Below are 15,766 nucleotides of genomic sequence, written 5' to 3' on the forward strand. Positions count from 1 at the left end.
GGCCCGGTGCTTCCTTTTGGAAGTGTCTGGGTTTGTTCCAATGTACCTTTTATTTACCTGTGTGCTAGCTCATTCGGTAGCGTAAGGAGCACTGACTTGAAGATGCCCCTTCTGCTTCAACTAGACCTTCAGTGGTAGTTTTGGGTGCCATTCATTCGGAAAAGATGATGAACGGAGGTCAGGTGTGCATCATGCACACTGCGTATATAAAAAAAAAAAACAACCTATGACGACAGAATGCTTGATCCTGGCAACAATTCTGTAGGAAAATATACATCGATAGTAAACCAGTTACACTTGCAGACACAGCGCGGAAACAAAGACACAAGCACACAAGCACATTCGTATGCAGACGGTCCCCTTAAGTCCCAGATGGAGTCATAAGTAGTTTTTTTTTCCTTCTGTCAGAAATGACCTCCCCAAAAAAAAAGGCCTGGAAAAAAGCCCAAGAACACACACACACACACACACACACACACACACACACACACAATCCACAACAAAAAACCCAGCGTTTCTTTACAGTCGAAATCCCACTTTCAGCAATAAGGGTTAATGCCAGTCCTTTGGAGTCTGGTTGGTCCTCAGTTTATGGAGCCATTACCAATCCGCCGGTTTCTTTCCACGCGATTTACGGTCAAACTTCCATCTTTACTGCGCCCTTCCTCTACCACTGACACGCTCCTGACCTTTCGAAGTGTAAGGCGATTTTTTTGTTTGTTTGTTTGTTTGTTTTGTTTAGCAGGCTTAGGTTTTTTATTTATTTGGTTGGTTCCAGGTTTCTTTTATTTCGGACTTGTTTCGTTTTTGTAGTAGCTAGTTTCCCCGGGTGATGGAGGCTGGGGTCATCATGCTGTGCGGGCTAATCCATATAAGCTGCTACAGTACCTGTTAAAGTCGTCGTAAGGCAGAAGATAGCCAAGGTTCAGAGACAGGAATAAAAGATGCGAGTAAATCTCGGGAAAGGTCACGCGGAAAGAAAACAGCGGGAGGGCAGCGGTGGAAGTTCAAACCTGGAAGGCAGGGGCGGGGGTGGGGTGGGGGATGTGGGGGTGGAGTAGGAAGAAGGGAGAGGAAGGGGCAGTGTCTAGGGGGGATTGGGGAGGGGGAGAGTGGGTGGTGGTAGTGCCTCAAATATTTAGCTGATACTTGACCCGTTCCTAACCTGTCCTAACACGCCCGTCAAGCCTTGAGCGCTGCGCTTCTAAAGCGGGTAAATACAAAAAGTGTATGCACGTATGTATGTATTTATGCTTGTATGTGTATATATTTGTATGTATGTATGCATGTGTGGATGTACGTACGCACGCACGCACGCACGCACGCGCGCACACAGAGAGCATATATGTGTACCTCAAATTGTAGACTATTTCGAAAAGCATGGACAGGTGCAAATACAGGGAAAGACAGACAGAAAGCCAATGACACATCATCTAATGTCAAGTGCATATGCTTTAGTGACCTGACAATTAAGCATATCATTTTTGATTGTAGCTTGATGTGTCTTCACAAGTGACTGAGAACGTTGATGTTTTTGACTTTCTGCATTCATTATCAGTTGTTTCGCTTGTCAGTTTAACGACTTCTCTTTTACGAAGTTCTTTAAGTAATTTCCTGTAATTGTATTTAGATATTTTGTTTTTACAAATTTCACCCTCATTTCACCATCATTTGCCCAGTTTCCCCCAACCCTCCATTCATTCACATCTCCCACCCCTTCTAACCGATAATACACAAATGTATTCATGAATACTTTAACAAAATGTCTTCAATCACCGATATGTGTGACGGGACATTAAACGAAATTCCTCCTCCGCATCATCTCCAGTGAACATTCCACTCTCATTATCTGACAGAAACCATCTGCAGCATATGGCCTGCTGGAATCAGTCACCATGGCATGCCTTTCAGTCCTCAATATGCTGCACGGGATAATTATACGAACAATACAGAATCAGTTAATTTTTTTTTGTTTCAAAGAGGTGTCAAGGCGGGCGGATGATCCATAAACAGGACATCAGATCTGCTTGTGGAAAAAAAAGGGGAGGGGGAGAGGGAGCAGAAGCCCAACCTTTGCATTAACCCAGTGCTGTTGGTGAGGCCTTAAGAAATGATCCAGAGAACAATTCAACTGGCGTATGCGAATACCACTCAGTGAGCGAGCAATTCTGATTCTTAAACTTAGGCATTAGCGCGAGTCCATAATGGGTGAACCCTATACACTGTGGTAGAACATTTAGTCACGTTTCATGTACACACACACACACGCACACACACACACACACAGGATGTCCATCGTTAGCTTCAAACAAATACGCGTATATACATACATAGACACGCACGCGCAAGCACACGCACGCCACACACACACACACACACACACACACACACACACACACACACACACACACACTTTCAAAGGCAACTTCATACAAATACGCTCAAATACACACACAGACACGCACGCTAATGCGTACACACACACACACACACACACACACACACACACACACACACACACACACACATTTTCAACCTTTAGTTGTAACTAAACCCACTGACCCCGTTTAGGGCATGGAGGATACCAATCAATAACTCTTAAAGCCAATAGTTCACGAACTGAAAGGACGTCAAAAAGACCCATCTGCGTTTTTCGAGATTATGAAGACAAATCTGTAGAAACCAGCAGGAGAAAAAGAAAAAAAAGAAGCAAACAACATCTACAAACACACAAAACAAACACAGTGAATAAAAAAGAATGAAAACAAGAACAAAAGAAGAGAGAGAAAAATAGAGAGAGGAACTGACATTTTTCAAGATTAGGAAGACAAATCCTTGGAAAACAACTGTATACACACACACACACACACACACACGCACGCACACACACACACACACACACACACACACACACACACACACACACACTTCTTGTTGTTATATTATTATATCATTACTACTACTGCTACTACTACTACTACTCTACTAGTAGTAGAAGTAGCAGTAGCGGTAACATCATCATTATTATTATCATCATCATTATCATAGTTATTATTGTTGTTATTATTATCATCACCATCGATGTTGTATTGTTAACATCATTATCAAAAGGCGCCAAGGCACGGGAAGAAATCGAGACATCCGCCGCACAACAGCAACAACGGAATAAAGGAAGAAAGAAAGAAAGAAAGAAAGAAAAACAAAAACAAAACAAAAAAAACAAACAGTGCAAGCGGTCAGTCCTCAAGAAGACCCCCACACCCCGTCCACTTCATCCCCTGCCCAAGCTGCCACAGCACATTCCAAGCACGGGTCGGCCTTATCAGCCATCTCTGCGACCACTGTCTCAGACTGTCTCAGTCCCTGTCAGCCCAAGACTGACCATGGTGGTCTTCGACGATTCGACGGACGAACGACATTATTGTCATCACAACCACCAACCACATCATGTGTGTAATGTTTGCGATTCTCATGCAGACAATGAATGCTTTATAACATGAAATATATTATTTGGCTGCATGCTTCGCATAAGAAACTCTCAAAACTCTGTGAATCGAAAGAAAGAAAGAAAAGAGAAAACTTACAAATTCTGCATAAAGAATGAGGAGGAATTTTTGTTTAATGTCCCGTCACACATATCGGTGATTGAAGACATTTTGTTAAAGTATTTATGAATACATCTGAGTATCATCGGTTAGAAGGGGTGGGAGATGTGGATGAATGGAGGGTTGGGGGAAACTGGGCAAATGAGGGTAAAAATGTGGGTGAAATTTGGAAGAAAAACAAAACAAAACAAAACAAAAAAAAACCCCTCTAAATACAGTTACAGGAAATTACTTAAAGGACTTCGTAAAAGAGAAGTCGTTAAACTGACAAGCGAAACAACTGATAATGAATGCATAAAGAATGAGAGTATTCGCTGGAAATAGTTCAAAGAAGAAAGAAAGAAGAAACCGAAAAGGGCTTGGGGATGCATACATGTCACTCCAGCTTCATAAAAGCTTCAATATTAACTCACTCAGTACGGCCAGTCTTCTCTTCTCATCTACACAGACCCCTCGGATGTCCAGTGGGTGTCTCAATGACCCAACCTTTAGCTTCCGTCGTCAGAATTGTGGTACTCTTGGTCAACATTCACCTCTTCAGTATAAGAGCCTTCCGCTTACAATATTTTGATGATGGTAATTGGGGTGAAACGCTGTTAACGCCGTTTCTTTCGCCGTTCGTATGGAAAGAGTTAAACAACTGACACTAGGGCAACAATAAACCCAGACAGATGTAATCACTTGTCATACATGTTTAGAATGCATACATCAGAACACTAGAACATCCAAAAACCCTGGCAAATGAACACAGACTTCGAATATTCTTAAAATGCATGCCTCAAGACACACTGGGGCAATTGCTGCGCCAGACGATAGGGGATAGAATGAAAGTGATTAGTTAAGGTGTGTGTGCGTGGGGGGGTGGGGGGGGGAAGTGGTGCATGAAAGGTAAATATGAGTTTGTGAAAGAAGAAAAAGAAAGATGTGGGGAAAAAAGAGGAGGATGTAGGCCCCACCAAAAAAACAAAACAAAATCAAAAAAAAAAAAGTGGGAAAAAAGAGGAGGATGTAGGCCCCACCAAAAAATAAAAATAAAAAATAAAAATAAAAAAAAAAAAGTGGGAAAAAAGAGGAGGATGTAGGCCCCACCAAAAAAAACAAAACAAAATCAAAAAAAAAAAAAAAAAAAAAAAGTGGGAAAAAAGAGGAGGATGTAGGCCCCACCAAAAAAAAAAATAAAAAAAAAAAAAGTGGGAAAAAAGAGGAGGTTGGAGGCCCCACAAAAAAAAAAAAAAGAAAGAAAGAAAGCAGAAAACGAAAAGGGCTTGGGGATGCATACATGCCACACCATCTTCATAAACAGCCAAGGATGCCGATGAGCAGCACGAATAATCAACTGCCTGTGTCGCTTGCTGACTGATTTTCTACTTCGTCATCTGCTCTTTCAAGTCTGGCCTTAAAACCCCACCTCTTCCCAAAATAGCCTCCCTTCCCTGCCTCTTCCTTGTCTTAAGTTTCCCCAGTTTTAGAGTTAGAATGACTGGTGCGTAAGCGCTTTGATTGTCTCTGCACAAGATTCAACGCAATATAAATACCACTGATTTTTTCTTTTCTTTTCTTTTCTTCATTTTTTGTATTCCTTACACGTTTCGCGAAAAAAAAAAATTCGCGAACTCTGATTGTGGATTGAAAAGAATGAAAGATGGAAAGAAACGGAAAAAAAAAAAAAAACAACGGAAAAACAGAAATGCATTGAATTTGAAATTATTATTCAGAAAGAAAGAAAGGTGGAGAAGAAGAACAAAACAAAACAAACGAAACAAAACATTTACCTCTTGTGACGACAAGGCACACTGTTGCCTCTCTTTTCATAGCTGCAACTTGCGGCACCACTAACGATGTAAGCATTCCATCCACTTTTTTTCTTTTTTTTCTTATCCTATTGTCATATCACCTTTCCTTTCCATTTGTTCTTTCTTTTTCACAACCTCAAAAAGCCGTTGCTGAAACTCACAGACTTACAGAGAGGTCAAAGAACGGAAGAAAAGCAATTCGCCGAAGTTCGTGACTGTGCACGCGACCAGTTTCCAGCGACCATCTCGTGCTGTTCGTGCGGAAATTGACTCTGACAGGTGCGCGAGCTTCCTGTGAAGCTGCTCGCTCCCTGAGCCCTTGCGGATGTGAGCAATAGGAATGCAATAGTAACAATCATATAATAACAGTAGTAATGATGATGATAATGTACGAACTACTTTTATTATACTGTCTCTATTTTGTGATTTTCATTCTCTGGTACGCTGGGGGTTTTTTTTTCTTGTTTTCTTTTTTTTTTTCATTTGTGATATGTTCAGCCGAAAGCACTGCCACCAGTTCCTATTAGAGAAAATGGAGTTTTTTTTCTACATAATATGAAATCAATATGACAGAATGAGTGCTTTTCGTTTAATTGTTATAGTGAGTGGGTTTCTGGTGTGTGTGTGTGTGTCTCACTTATGTTCGTGTTAATTGGAATCAAACAGATCAGTCATGGTGGTGCATTGCTCTGTAAATTCCACATCATCATTTTCCTTACCTCAGTCCTGCAGACTATGCTTCTGTCTGTCTGTGTATCTGCGTGTCTGTCTGTCTGTCTGTGACTCCATCTCTCTTTCCTCCCTCTCTCTCTATTTCATACACACACACGCACGCGCGCGCGCTCACACACACACACACACACTCTCTCTCTCTCTCTCTCTCTCTCTAACACTAACACACACCAACACACACACACTACCCACACCACACCACACACCACACCGCACCACACCTTTCCACTTCACAAAACATTTTGTACATCCTTATTCCTCGAGAGCAGAAACGTGTCCTCAAACCCCTGCGGGATAAGTGTTGAAAACACTTTCTGCTGCAATTTGCCAAAGAAAAAAGGCAAGGGAGTTTAAAAAAAAATTTTTTTATAAATTAAAAAAAAAGAAAGGGGGCGGGGGGTGGGGGGATGGAGGGGCGTGGGGGTCAACAAATGTCAGTCACAAACACACACACACCACACACGCGCAAGCACGCACGTCTTCAACTAGATAATTTATACCTCATGCAGGCAGAGTCAGCACTTTCTTCCGGACCCAGTAAGTCAGTCTTGTATACTCGTGTAAATAATCTGTACATCATGCAAGCAGGGTCAGCGCTTTCTTCCGGACCCAGTAAGTCAGTCTTGTATACTCGTGTAAATAATCTGTACATCATGCAAGCAGGGTCAGCGCTTTCTTCTGGACCCATCAAGTCAGCCTTGTGTACTCGTGTCCGCGACAATTTGCTGAAGAGATGTGAAGTGACGAGGGTTGTTACAGAGGAGACAGAAAGTAGACGGGTACATGGATGGATGGATGGATGGATGGACGGACTGACTGCTGGATAGATGGATAGATACAGGGATAGATACAGAGAGAGAGAGAGAGAGAGAGAGAGAGAGAGAGAGAGAGAGAGAGAGAATCAGTATAAGTATCAGTAGCTCAAGGAGGCGCCACTCCGTACGGTCAAATCCATATGCGCTACACCACATCTGCCAAGCAGATGCCTGACCAGCAGCGTAACCCAACGCGCTTAGTCAGGCCTTGAGAAAAAAAATAATGAAATAATAAATAAATAAATAAATAAAATTAAAGAAATAAATAAAATAGATAAATTAGAAAAATAATAGATAAATACATAAAAATACTACTAATAATGACAATATTTAAAAGGCGCAAAATCTTAAGTCAACTCTAGGCACACACACACACACACACACACACACACACACACACACACACACACACACACACACACACAATGATGACAAATAAGCAAACGGGAGGTTAAGTGATAGAAGGAGAAAATGAGAAGGAAAAAAAATAATAATAAAAAAAAAAAAATAAAAAAAAAAAAATATATATATATATATATATATATATATATAGAGAGAGAGAGAGAGAGAGAGAGAGAGAGAATGGCCGAAAACGAAAGACTACTCAGAAATGTAGACATAGGAAGAGGCATCGATTTTCAAAGAAAACAATACTGTATTAACTATATTAGAAAATATTCACACGAGCGATGCTAACGTACAAGAAAAAATCTTTCTTTTTTTTTTTTTTTTTTTTTCGTTCATCCATTGAGTTATCGGTTTGTTTTATTGTTGTTTGTTCTGTTGCTGCGTTTCATGACAGAGAGTACAGGCAATGTGCACACGAGCTAGGAACATGCAAAGTGTGACTCACTGTAAACACAGTGCATGAGCTGTTACCGATATTTCAAGAACCAGTTTCAACACGACGTTAGAGTGAATGAGAAAAAGTGGCCAAGCCTGCTAAAGGTTCGTGCAGACAGTCTGAAGATCTATCAGCAAAACATATTGATCTGGGGCAGGCTACATAGAGGGGAAGAGTGGGGAAAAACAGGGAGCCAGAGACAGAGAAGGGAAAGAAGAGATCAAACAATCCTAGATTAGCAAAGCAAATTCTTTCTTATATCCAGCCAATGCAAACAAAGGGACACGGATACTAAAGCAACAAAGAAAGCATTCTGAAAAGGCTTGAAAGTATGAATGAAGGCCCATGCTGCAATGCCAAAACCATCCTTTTTTTCAATCTTCTGCTACCACTCAGTAACAGAGATGTAAATCTACTGGATCTCATTAAAAACAGTATCAAAGAATTGAATGCAGTAGAGTTGTCTATTTTTTTTTTTTTTAAACACTAAGCAAACTTTTAGCACTGCTAAGATCACTTACATAACCCAGTCCTGGGCGAACTTCAAGACCTGGCTACTGACAACAGTTGTACATCAAGATACACCATAACAAAGGGCAGAAATACTATAATCATTTTGTAGGCTGAAGTTTACACCATCATACCCCCCTGTCCACATCTCCAACTCTCACCTTCCACCCCATCCATCTACCCTCCAAATCCTAAAAGCTGTTCCTCGTTAATTTGTAAGCAACAGCAACAAAAATGTCACACAAACAAACAAACAGAAAAGACCAACGAGTTTCTCCTAACTACCGGTTCGATGGTTTCACACGGCGCTTCATATAGAAAGGAATAAATCAGTATTTTGTATTTTTTGTATTTTGTTGTATTTTTGTATTTCTTTTTATCACAACAGATTTCTCTGTGTGAAATTCGGGCTGCTCTCCCAGGGAGAGCGCGTCGCTATACTACAGCGCCACCCATTTTTTTGTATTTTTCCTGCGTGCAGTTTCATTTGTTTTTCCTATTGACGTGGATTTTTCTACAGAATTTTGCCAGGAACAACCCTTTTGTTGCCGTGGGTTCTTTTACGTGCGCTAAGTGCGTGCTGCACATGGGACCTCGGTTTATCGTCTCATCCGAATGACTAGCGTCCAGACCACCACTCAAGGTCTAGTGGAGGGGAAGAAAATATCGGCGGCTGAGCCGTGATTCGAACCAGCGCGCTCAGATTCTCTCGCTTCCTATGCGGACGCGTTACCTCTAGGCCATCACTCCACTCGTTAATTGACGGCGTCTTCTGAGCCCGAAGAGACAATTCTCCGAAGTCAATGGGCTGTACACGCGACCAGTCCGTGAAACTATCCTCACCACAACACAGCACACAGAGAAAAAGGACGAAACAAGAAGACTATGATCAAAACACATATGAAGGTTAAATGAAAGCATTTTTCTTAAATACCAAACTGTAATACAGCTTGAAACATTATCACATTGTATAAAGATAAGAGAGTAACAACTTAATTAGGAATGCATAATCACGTCACAATGATTTTTATTGTGTTGTACTTTTTTTTCCCCCCCGTTGACTGATTGATGTGGATACTTATATAGCGCCTATCCTCGGTCAGAGACCAAGCTCTAAGCGCTTTACATACACGGGGACATTTGCACCACAGGCTGCCTACCTGGGTAGAGCCGACTGACGGCTGCCACTGGGCGCTCATCATTCGTTTCCTGTGTCATTCAATCAGATTTCAGTTGTGTGAGTATTTTGAATTACAGGGGAGAAGGGGGGTCTTTTTCTTTATGCAACTGTACTTGTTTCACTTGCATAAAGGCTTTTTTTTGTTATCTTCTACTGGTTTTTGCCAGGAAAAAAAAAATATTTGTTGCCATGGACTATTCCATGTATGCAAAGTGCACCTCCATGTATGTTTAGAGAAAGCCTCACCTCATTTTGTGTTTCTTTTTTTAATGGCGAAAATTAAAACATAGCCTGTTTTTGCTTATCAACCGGTTTTTCTTCTTCTTCTTTCTCTTCATACTTTTTTTTTTCTTTCTTTCTCTCTATTTTTTTTTTCCTTGAAAACATGTTTAACCCCCACCCCACCCGCAACCCGACTAACACCGAGCTGTGAGAACGGAAGAAAAGCAATTCGCCGAAGTTCGTGAATTTGCACGCGACCAGTCTCCAGCGGACAACTCGTGCCGTGCGGGTGCAAATTGACTCCGATGTGTGCGCGAGCTTCTTGCGAAGCAGTCCGATCCCCAAGCGTTGGCAGATGTGATCAATAATAATATGTCTGAAATGCGCTTTTCTGTTGTTGTTGTTGTTGTTGTTTTGTTGTTATCATCTCGCAGTAAGGTTTTGTATTGTTTTTCGTGTCTGTTTGTGATTGTATGTCTGGAGAGTGTCGCCAGTTCATACTTCTTTACAAGATAAAATGCGATAGGATTGGGTTTAGTATACTTTTTTTTTCTTATTCTTTTTTTTTTTTTTTTTTTTTTTTTTTTCTCCTGAAGCGCTGTATGGGTTTCTGATCAATTCTATTTGTCGGATTGTGACGAAACTTCATACTCCGTTTCCTTCCCTCTTTTGGGTTTGTGTGTGTGTGTGTGTGTGTGTGTGTGTGTTTTGTTTTCTGTTTGTTCGTTGTTGTTGTTTTTTTGGGTGGGTTGTTTGTTTTCCTTATGTATGCACTTCTTGTCTTTTAATGTGAGGTATATATTTGTCCTTACATTTTTATGTTTGTTTTCATTTTGTCTATTCGCTGTTGAGTCCATCAGTGCGTTGTTGAAAGGTATCAGTGCTACTGTTAGTATCACTGCTGGATAAAGAAATCACTAAACGTTTATGATTATTAGCTTATGATAGTACTGTCGACATAGAAAGATAGTGGTACCCTCGGGCAATGCTCCTCAGCACACCCACACCCCCACTCACCATCCGACTCAGGTACACGCTCGTCTGCAAAGCAGCAAGAATGCTTGAAGAGTTCATGAACAGCGTACACACACCTACGGCTGTTTGAGAACGAGTTTCAACCAAAGTCTAGCAATAGCCATGCAGTCAGTGTGAGGATGCTGACTGGGTTTCAAGTGTGTGCTTATCCCCCACCTCAAATCTGTCACACACACACACACACACACACACACACATACACACACACACCACGCGCGCGCGCATACATATAATTTATATATATATAGAGAGAGAGAGAGAGAGAGAGAGAGATTCAAATGGTTTAATGACTTAAGCAACATGCTCATATCACCGTGGAAAACACGCTCCCCCCCTCTCCCACCCCTTCGAACGTTCCCTCCCTCCTACACTTTTCACAACATTCTATTGCTTTTCATAAGGAAGACAAAACAATATCTAACGGTATGTATACGCACAATCATCGTAGACTACTGCTGAGAGAGAGAGAGAGAGAGAGAGAGAGAGAGAGAGAGAGAGAGAGGAGGGGGTTAGTGAGGCCGCTTGGAAACAGACTAGCAGAGACAAAGAGATTAACAAGAAGGGAAGACAGAGAGAGAGAGAGACAGAGAGAGAGAGAGAGAGGAAACACAGAGAGAGAGAGAGACAGAGAAGGAAAAACAGACAGACACGGAGGTCGGGAAACAGACACACCGACAGACAGAGAGACTGACAGACAGACGAACACCACCACCACCAACAACAACACACACACACACACACACACACACAAACAAACAAACAAACAAACAACACACACGCGCGCGCGCGCGCGCAAACAAACAAACAAAAATCAGACAACTTGTCCAGATAAAGCACGCACGCTCACACCTACCTCTCACCTCGGAGCCATTCATAAAAGTTTTTACGAACAGCTGTCAGCCAGTTAGCGAAGCACAGTTAACCCACAAAACACCGAAAGATAACGTCACCGGCGAACGAATGGTTGCAAGATGTCTGCCCGCCATGTGTAACAGTGTAAACTGCCTTGTACCAGTCGACACAGTTTCAGTGACATGATTACCTGCGGGTGATAACATACTTCATACGCTGTAAGCCTTTTTTTTTTTTTTTTTTAATTTGGTTAAGTACGCCGGCCGTGTCACTTGTAATTAGCAAGCGTGCCTTTTTACGAAGAAACGTTCGGGCTTTTTTTCTCTTTTTTTGCCCATTTTTTTGTTTTTGTTTGTTTTTGGTTGTGTGTGTGTGTGTGTGTGTGTGTGTGTGTGTGTTTGCTGTTGTTGTTTTGGTTTTGTGTGTGTGTGTGTGTGTGTGTGGTTTTTTTTGTTTTGTTTTTGTTGTTGTTGTTATTGCTTTTTGGTCGGTGGGGGGAGCGGGGAGTGGGGGGTGGGGGGGAGCGGGGGGTGGGGGGTGGGGAGAGGGGTTAAAGATGGTTCTCCTGAAGTCACCCACCACACACACATACCTCCCAACGCCTCCTCCACAACCTTTTGTCTTACCCCCTCCCCCTCCCAACCCACCACCCCCACCCCACCCCCTCCTCCGTTGATAAAGATGTTAATCAAACGTCCTATCACGGTTTACTATTACCGGCGGGGCACGAGTGAACCAGCTCTATCCACTGTGTCTACAGCTCGGCAGAGGGAGACGGGCGGTGTCCAATTTTGTCCCCCCCCCCCCCACTGCCACCCTCCCCCCCACCCCATTGCCACCCTCCCCCTCACCACCACTGCTCCCCCCCAACCCCATCCCCTCACCCACACGCCCTCCCTCAAACCGAAGTCAGGTTACCCAATCACACGACGCTGGAGTGAGGAAAATCGGAGGAAAAGTGCCTTTCCCATAGGATGGTTCGTTTATTTCTCTATGTCTGTTCATCTAAGATGATGATATTAGACTGAAAATAAACGATATTATCATTATTATTTGGATTATTATCATCCCTATCATAATGATGATTGTTAGTATTAACTAGAAATCGACATTTCTGTATATTCGAATGAAAAGGGGGAGGGTTGAGGTGGAAGGGAGGGGAGGGGGGGAGGTGGCAACGGGGAGGGGACTAAGAAAGGAAGAGACAGACAGACAGATACAGAGAGACTTCACCACTGATGCCGTGACAGTGCCCCGACGCGATCCCCAGATCATCGATGAACACTGGATCAGAAGTCCTTAACCGATTCTGCCGCCACGACAACTCGAAATGCTTTCAAAAAAAAAAACAAAAAAAAAAAGAGAGAGAAATTCAAATCATCAAGACGATCATACTCTGGGCCTGTGCAGCCTACCTCCCTCCCTCCTCCCTCCAGCAAAAACAACAACAACAAAAAACAAAAACAAAAACAAAAAAAAACAAAAAAAAAAAAAACCAAGAGAGGCAAGGCCTTCAAGACTCACTTGTGATACACTTTAAAAAAAAATCCAAGCTTTTTATGTATTGAGTATAATTTCAAAATGTAATGTTTAAGATGAGAAAGATCAGTTTAAAGCGAATTAAGTCCCCTAGCAATAACTACAGAGTAATTTCCCTTTTTTACTGGCTGCACCAAAACGTTTGCAAATAAATAAAACTTCCATGCTTAGCAAAATAAGTTCCTGTTTGAACAAAAAATAATAATAATGACTGCTCTTGTTGTTGGGTCAGAATATCAGATCAAAGTGCCAAGTTTAGAGAATACAAAAAATATAAATATAACAGTAAATGCAGTTTGCATATAATTAGGCTTTTTTTTTTCCTTTTTTCTTTTTTGTGCCCATCCCAGAGGTGCAATATTGTTTTAAACAAGATGACTGGAAAGAACTGAATTTTTGCTATTTTTATGCCAAATTTGGTGTCAACTGACAAAGTATTTGCTTTACCACGGACACACACACACACACACACACACACACACACACACACACACACACACACAGACAACCGAACACCGGCTTAAAACATAGACTCACTTTGTTTACACAAGTGAGTCAAAAACGACGGCTTAATCGAGAAGCGAACAATCAGACCACCTGTTAATCCTTTTCCAAGCTCACATACACGTTTGATTTGATTCTTTCATCCATTACGAGTAACAAGGATACATAACTGATACAAGGAAGGTTCGCAGAAAAGAAAAGAAAGAAAAAAAAAAAAAGGAGAGAAGCGCGTGTGTGGACACACGTACACGCACACGCGCTCACGCATGCACGCACGCGCGCGCACACGCTCTCTCACACACACACACACACACACACACACACACACACACACTCTTAAAGAGAAAGGCGAAGACAGAATAGACAGACAGATAGACGGACAAGACTGACAGCCAGACAGAGACACACGCAGAAACAATCAGAGAGAGTGAGAGGAAGAGAGTGAGAGTGTGTGTGCGTGTGTGTGTATGTGCGTGCGTGTGTGCGTGCGCGCGTATGTGCGTGCGTGTGTGCGTGTGTGTGTGTGTGTGTGCTTTCCTGCTGTTGATTTTGTTTTGTTGTTGTTCGTTTGTTTGCTGTTGCTTCATCAGGGTTTTAATTGGCATTTTTGGAGGAGGGGCGGGGGTGTGGGAATTGTGGGGGAAGGGAAGGGGAGTGGTTGAGGGGTTGGGGAATGGGGGGGTGGGGGGGAAGGAGGGTTGTCGGCTAGTTGGCTGGTTGCTTAGTTGTGGTACTCGACTAAACTGGTTTTCATTAACTTTAACCCGTATGCGACGTATCGGCGCTGGCTTGCGAGGTATCTCCATCCTCGTGTACACACTAAAAGACACGCGGAGGAGGCGATATAGAATACAGTCAGTCTGCAGTACGCATATGACACAGGTCCGAACACCAACATCCGAACGTCGCGATGCTTTACCACCCACACACAAAAAAACGTGAAACTTCTGACTCGCTGACGATCCGGTAACATGCAAGTTCGGTGTTACATGAATTAACTAACTGATTAATTAATTACTTAATTAACCGTTTGACTGCTGCTGACAAGGATCACGCACTTTCGCCACTGAAGGACTGTCACCTCCACTGAGATAAGATTGAGATTCCAGGCTTTAGATGCCAGCCACAGTTGTTTATTTAGAATGGGTTTTTTTTTCCCTCACTTGTAATGCTATTACCTTCGTACAGCGGAACCAAAGTGGGTGAAGTCAGTATAAAACGAAGTAGTGATACACACAACCATATTTCAAGCACATAAGATCTAGATACACATACAAGCACAGGCATACACAGACGTACACAGACACACGTTAAGTTTACGCTCACTGTTTTCCGCACATGACAGTGCTTTCTCAGGAGAATATACCAAATTTGGGACTCTTTACCACACAGTATCCAAACAAACATAAAAAAAAAAAAAAATTAAAAAAATCAATTTTCAGCTGAAATGAAACGTTGGGTTACAGAAGAATGAATGAAATCGTTCACCATTATGATTACACTGGATCAATGAAATAGATAAATAATAATAATAATAATAATAACAATAATAATATGATGATAATGTTAACAATGATTAGGTGTATGTGTGAGAGAGGAAGAGAGAGAGAGAGTTTGTGTGTGTGTGTGTGTGGGTGTGGGTGCGCGCGCGCGCGCGTGCATGTGTGTGTATGTGTGTGTGCGTGCATGTGTGTGTGTGCGCGTGTGCAGTGCGTGCATGTGTTGAGTATGCACAAGTTTTTATATTGATATGCACTTGTATGTATCCTAATTTCTACTGTATTTGAATTTGTGTATGATTTTCGATTTATGTTCGTATCTTGTTATGGACTAACCCCCCCCCCCCCCCCCCCCCCCCCCACCTCCGCCCCCCCCCCCCCCCCCCCGGCCCCCAATATTCCTTGTCACCCCGGTACACTTGGTAATAAAGACATATTCTATACTATTCTAATCTATAATGATAAATTAAAAATTATAAAAAAAAGAAAGAAAGAAAGAAGAATCGACATGTCAGGGGATGTCGCAAAGTTCAGACAGGATCGATTATTGGCCAGCCAGATTTGTTGAACGAAACCTCCAACCCTGTGTGACACTTCAACCCTATCATCACACTGACAGAAGCATGAATGGGACTG

Source organism: Babylonia areolata, chromosome 5, assembly GCF_041734735.1.
Source record: "Babylonia areolata isolate BAREFJ2019XMU chromosome 5, ASM4173473v1, whole genome shotgun sequence".
NCBI lineage: Eukaryota > Metazoa > Mollusca > Gastropoda > Neogastropoda > Buccinidae > Babylonia > Babylonia areolata.